This window comes from Quercus lobata, chromosome 5, assembly GCF_001633185.2.
Source record: "Quercus lobata isolate SW786 chromosome 5, ValleyOak3.0 Primary Assembly, whole genome shotgun sequence".
Classification (NCBI taxonomy): Eukaryota; Viridiplantae; Streptophyta; class Magnoliopsida; order Fagales; family Fagaceae; genus Quercus; species Quercus lobata.
The window spans coordinates 4,881,216-4,888,545 of record NC_044908.1 but is presented as its reverse complement, the minus strand read 5'-3'; positions in this window follow the sequence as shown (position 1 = coordinate 4,888,545).

Genomic DNA, 7,330 nt, shown 5'->3' with positions numbered 1-7,330 from the left:
AGGTTTAAAGATCATTTAAACAAAAACCCATCCCAAAATTTCAACAAAAACTCAACAATTATGAAAAACCCCAAAATTTTTCAAAAACCCCAAAACCTAGATCTAAATGCATGAAATGCATAAAGAATGAAGAGATAAGAGAGCATACCAAGTGATTTGAGGCAAGGAGAGTTCAAAAATCACGTGGGATGAAGGTTTTAAGAGAGAAAAAAGTGTTTGGGAGGTGAAGAGGTAGATCTGTCGAGAGAGAGATCGAGAAAAGTGAGAAAGAAATCGCAAGCAGCGCTTAAATAGGAACCTCATAAAGCTTGATTAATCAGGATGTGTCGAGGTTTAAACGCGTGTCCAGCTATAAAGCCAATATCCATCGAGGTTCTATCAAAGAACAATTCAACAAAAAAGTTTATAAAGAAACTCGATCGATCCACCTAGCTGTCGAGAGGTGTCAAGATTGCAATAAAAAAATAGCTGAAGGGCTCGATAGATAAGCCAGGTGTCGAAAGGTGTCAAGATTGCTTAAAAACAATTTTTCAAGAAAGGAAAAACATAGATATGGATGCAATCAAATATACAACTCAACCAAGGATCCAATCAACCTTATAAACCCTCAAAAACATCTCTCAACAACAATTTTGAGCACATAGATCCCAAAAACACACATACACACACTAAACAAGTCTAACCAATTTTATATTTCAAAAATAAGTCAAGACAGTTTAGTGAGCATACATTAACACATATAAACCTTGTGATGGTCAAATCATATTGGACTTGCACATGTATCAAGAGTAGCAAAGAATATTACGTGTTGTATGTAAAAAATATTGCAAGATTGCATAAGTATACATATGTTATGACGATTAGAGATATGAGAAAATCACTTTAACTCGCACACATTCATAACTCTTTGATGAGGACTATCACTTTCGAGGTACATCTTATAACTCCTACATCTCCTAGTATACACGCTTATAATCATATATAAAGCATTTTGTTCTTTTTGCTTTTATTTTTCTTTGCATATTTTTCATTTAAGCAAATCATGCATGGGCACATAAGAGATAGAAAAGAAATACTTAATTATGTTAAGCATTTGACATTCCAATTTTGCTACATTGAAGCATATAAATGTCATTCATGATTGGTGGGCAACAGTGATGAGATGATTATTTATGCCTTTCTCTTATGATTTTCTAGTCCTTCCCGTCGAAAAAAGTGATACGAGTGTTAAATACAAGAGATTACTTAATCTTACTTATCACAAACACGAGCCACAAAGCTCACTTGCTTAGTTGTGCATAGAGATACTCTTCTAAGCTACAAAAATTATAAATTTTAGAAAATTTTGTTTCAATGGCCATCCAAGGTACATAAGTACCAATGTACACAGAACACACACTGTTTTTGTATTTTTCTGATTTTTCAATTTTTATTTTTATTTTTATGAAAACCAAAATAAACAAATAAAAACATGTTAAGCAAAGCAAAGCATAAAACTAGACTGACTCAAAATAAAAGCAAAACACACAAGTTATGCAAAAACAAAAACACGAAGAGAGAGAAGAAAGTGATAGAATCACTTGGAGCCACTTTCCTTTCACACCTTGGAAGAACCTTTCCTTTGATTAAACCATTGAACTAGCGGTGAGGGGGAAGAATTGAAATCATTCAAGTTCAAAAGGAACATGAGGGCTTTGAGAAGATCTCCAAGGGGAGCAAAAGAGGATTAAAGCTGATTCTGGCTTCCAGATGTTATCATGTCGTTGCTCTGTTGAGTGGCTAACCACTTATAGCAAATTGGTCGAGTATGACCAACAACTCCATAATGATGACAGAGATGCTGCTTCTTCTGTTTTGACTTTTGAGAGTTAGCCTTCTTAGTCCTAGGGTTTTTAGCTTCTTTCTTATCTTGCTTAGGAGATGCTCCTAAGATAGATTTCCCCTTGTCTAAGTTCTCACTAGCTAATTCATTTTTAACAACATTGTTATGAATTTCAACATTATTAGCAAGAGGACCAAAAACAATAGTACTAGTAGAAGCAATACTAAGAGAAGAGAAATCATACCTTAAACTGGTTTGATCATAAGTAAATTTCTAAAGACTGAGCATTTCATTGAGCTTTGCACTTGGAAGTCCTCTCCAATTAAGTTCTGACTTGGAACAGTTCCGCTTCAAGCTTCTTGGTCTTCTCAGCCAAGAAATTATTCTCAAATCTCAATGCTCTAATAGTCTGATTGGCTTCATCAACCTTTGTGGAAAGCTCTTCTCACTCAAGCTTCACATCACTAATCTTCTTGGAGGCCAACCTATACATCTTCTCATACTTTTTTGAGACCTTATACAACTTTGCATAGGCTGTGTGGATGTCATCTTGTTCATCCATCTTCTCAAACTTGGACCGTACCAATTCTTTTTCTTTCACATCTTCAACAATCCCCTTAATAGGATTGACAGTGCTAGTGAAGGCATTCAGGATTCTGTCATCCTCATTGTCGAAATCATCTTCAGGCTCAGTGTCGCTCAATGTAGCAGCAAGTGCCTTGCTCTTCCCAATACTCTTTAAATAAATAGGACACTCTTGTTTCATATGACCAAAGTCTTGACACCTGAAGCACTTCGGTCCTGAGGGAACAGTGTACTAACCACCATCCCTAGCATCCTTCTTCTCTTTATCTTGGCTCTTAAACTAAGAAGAACTAGATTGTTTACGGTCCTTGTCGAAGCCCTTCCCATTGGCATTCTTCATAAACTTCTTAAATTGCCTAGTGATGTAGGACTTCATTTTAGAATCTTCATCGTCTAAAGACTTATCTGTGTCACTGCTCTTGGCCTTTAAAGCCATGCTCTTGCTCTTACTCGACTTACCAATCCTCGTTAACTCTAGCTTGTAGGTCTGTAGATTACCAACCAGCTCTGTCAAAGGAATCTTGTCAATATTCTTTGATTCCTCAACTGCCATAATCTTGGCATGGAATTTCTTGGGTAGAGATCTAAGCACATTTCTTACAATCTTAGATTCAGAAATGGTTTCCCCAAGATTGAACGCTGAGTTCACTCTGTCCTTGAGCTTGGCATAGAACTCATCGAACGACCCATTCTCTTCCATCTTGATTTCTTCAAAGCTTGTAGTGAGTCTTTGAAACTTTGAATCTTTGACAACCTTGGTTCTCTCATAGGTTGTTTGGAGAATGGCCAATGCCTCCTTAGCAATTTTAGTAGAGGATATCTTCTTGAACTCCTCATTAGTGACTGCACTGAATAAAGCATTCAATGCTCTACTGTTGAAGTTTGCCACCTTGATCTTGGTATCATCCCAATCGGCTGGCGCTTCCTTCAGCTTAGTCTAGCCTATCTCAACAGCTTGTCACACTTTCTCATCTAAAGACTGTATGAAAGTTCTCATGCATACTTTCTAATATGCATAGTTAGTGTCATCAAATAAAAGAGGTATAATTAATGACTGTCCTCTATCCATGATAAACAAGGGTCAATGGATCAACACAGCAAAGATTAATCCTAATCAGAGTGTGCCTGCTCTGATACTACTTGATAAGCCAAAAATGAATTGATCATTTGTGATGAATTAATTGATTAATTAGCCAAGTTTATTAATTTATCAAATTAACATGAAAATGCGTGATAGTACAAACAAATCACCAATAAACTAAAGTATGCAGTAAAAAATAAATTGACACGGTGATTTGTTTATGAATGGGAAAAACCTACACGGCAAAAACCTTACCGGATGATTTTAAAGTCACCACTCCCGAGAATCCACTATTATCAAAACAAGTGGTTACAAGTAAAGGAATCCCAGTACCTTATACCAACTTACAATTTAACTTTTACCCCAATACCTAATTGGACTTATTCTGTAATGACAATCTTTCCTTATAATGCACGGCTCCTAGTACGTGACTAACCAATTGTGTGGATACCAATACGCGACTTCAATCACCAACTAGAGAAAGTTGTTGGCTACAAAGTTCTTCAGTTCATCCAAACGATGAAGATCAAGAAGATGCTTGGTCACAAAACCCTACGGTATACAAACACAACAACTTCTACAAAAGAATGATGAACTAGGGTAAATTTTGTCTTCGGTCATAATTTGCTTGAACAAACTTTTCTCAACACTTGTGTAACTTGTTCCCCTTTGACAGGCCTTAAAATAATCCTTTTATATGTCTAGGATTGTGAGAAAAGAAAGCCTAAATACAGAATCACGGATTAGAGTCAAAACAGAATTGAAATTTTGTTTTTCTTAAACCTCAACAGATGGCTATCTGTCAAGCTGCTGTCAAACCACAGGGCTGGAATAGCTCTTCAAGCTCAATAGATGGCTAGCTGTCGAGATTCAATGAACTTGCACTTTTCGGCTTGAATCTTGGACAGACTTGCATAACTTTAACACTTGATCTTGAAACAAGGTTTCTTGAAGTATTAAACACATCCTAGATTTACCCGAATACAAGTAAAGTGCGTTTTGTCAAAGGATTAGCCAATTACATAAAATAGTGACATATGTTCCTAATAAGTGAAATGCATATGTCCTAACAATGTTATTTTACATACTTGACATTAACATGTGAATCCATATGGTTTACAATACCCATTTTTTATTTTTTAATTATTTTTTCTACGATATATACGTATATAAATCCTACTAATTAAGTGGTTACCCAAAATTTTTTCTAAAATTTAAATTCTACGGAAATGTAAATTTCTATTATTATTGAATATAAATAAATAATAAAAATTCAATAATTCAATAAAACCAATTTTCATGTCAAAGAAACGAAACACATGGCAAAAATTAAAAGATGATGTGGAAACATAAATAAAATAATTTTCAAATAAGTACATGGCAGAAACTCATGTGTGACCACATAATTACACACACACAACATACACTACTATTTAAGAGGCTTTTTTTGTTTGGAATCCTCAATTTTGATGTCCAAAATACCCTAAATCTATTCTCTACCAAGTTTTTCAACTAAAAGAATAAATGCGTATAATAAAAAAAATAAAATAAATGCTAGTTGAATTCCACTTTCCATGTTTGACTCCAAAAAAAGTGCTTTTATTATGCCAATAACGTTTTCCACTTTTTCAATTACCAAATTCAAATTTTTTTTCCTTTTACAACCAATTATATTTGAATTTCACCTCCCATTTTTTACTCCTAAACAAATTCTTTTAATTTATTCATTTTTGTTTTCCTTTTACAACCGATTACATTTAATTATTAAAAAAAAAACTACATTTTAGGATTAAACAAAAATTTATAACTGCAATAAATAAAATAAAATAAAAAACCAGAAAATAAAGAAACGTGGATCTTGGAGCCTTTCCTTTAACAAAAATAAATAATAATACAAAAAACCTAATACAAAAAAAAAAATGTGAGCCTTTTTCTGCAACAAAAATAAATAAAAACTATTAAAATTTTGTACTTTGTTTTGTTATGGATCTGTATTAAGTTGCTATATTTTAGGACTATTATAAACACATAACACAGCCATGTTGTCCATTTTTCTAAAAAGAAAAGCCACACCCATTTTTACATCCATCAAAAATGTTACATAGAGCTTCTTGGTTTTTAAGGTAGTTGTTAAATCCTGAATTTAAGCCATTTTTGTGATGCAGGATACGAAAGCGTCAAGAAGTAGAACATGTCTACTTCTAGAAAATAAGAAACAAAACATGTTTGCTTCTAAAAATAACAAGGGTTCCTTTAATCCACAAGGGTCCTTGAATCCATAAGGAGAAAGGGTTTTGGAATTTACCAGAGAAATAATAGACAAAAGTTTGAACTTTTATTAATATCAATAATACTACAAAAAATGTTTACAGACTTGGATGCCTATTTAAGAGCTTTGTAAACTTGATAGATAAGAAAATATATTCTAAAATAAGTCCTAATTAATACCTAACCATAATAGGCACTAAATTTGACATATAAAGCATTAAAAGCACCTAAAAATAAGGAAATAAATCAACTAAACCTAAAATAATGTTTTTTACAAAAAAATAACAAAATTAAATAATTACAAAAATTAAACTGTAGATTCTATTTTACATGAGACCTCTCCACTTGAAACAACCTCGTCCTCGAGTTTATCTTTGAAATATGAAGTCTTCCACTCCAAACAGACAAATACTTTGAATACTTGAACCTCTTGATCTTTTTTCCATACTTGCAACATATCAATGGAATTGTAAGGGACATATTTTTATGTAATTGGCATATCCTTTAACAAAACACACTTTACTTGTACTTGGGTAAATCTTAGTAGGTTCAAGATGATCATTACAAGTGGTTATATTGAAGACATGAAAATTACTCAAGAACTGATCAAGAAAAGTGCAATTTGCAAGTCTTGATACCTCCTCGATAGAAATTTGATCTGTCGAGATTCATTAAAGCTCAACACATGTCTCGATCTATCGAGCTTACGTGATTCAAACTATAGCTAGCAATGTTTTTATTCTAAAAGGCTATTTGTTTATAGGATTGTATAATCCTTGTTGGACTTAAAAAGCCCAAGGTTTGTGTATACCTATTTGGAATAGGAGAGCCCATTGAGCTCCTATTTAAAACAAGGAGGTGGAAAAAGAAAAAAAATCTAACCCTAAAGAGCTTCATAAGGTTTTCTTTTGAAATCCTAGCCTCCTCCTATAGAAAAAAAAGTTCTTGCTGTGTTTCTTGTATGCCTTTGGGTTCTATAACCAAGCAAAGTCTCTTACACCATCATTGAAGATCTTATTGGTATTTCTATGTGAAGCTATTGCAAATCAACTACATCAATCAAAGGGTTGTAGTGGAGTTAGTCATGTACTAGGATTCGTGCAAAGGAGTTAGTCATGTACTAGGATCCATGCATCATTGGTTAGTCACATACTACGATTCATGCATTGAACTGAAAAATTGCCACTACAATACAAGTCCAATTGGGTATTAGGATAAAGGTTCAACTGTAGATTGATATTTCGGGATAGGCCAAAGGGTTTGGTAAGATTCCTTATACTTATAACTGCTTGTGATTCATAATAGTGGATTCATGAGAGTGGTTACCTAAAATTCATCCGATGGTGTTTTGCCTTGGTGGTTTTCCCCATTCGTAAACAAATCACTTTGTCAATTTTTTTTTTCCGCTGCATTTAGATAATTTGGTGATTTGTTTATGCTGCCACGCTATTGCATGTAATTGAACCTAATTAATTAACTTGAGTAATTAATCAATTTGTAAGGGGTCAATTCATTTTAACCCAACAGGAATAAAAAAAATCAACTTGAATTTCTTTTTCCTTTGTCTTTATGTA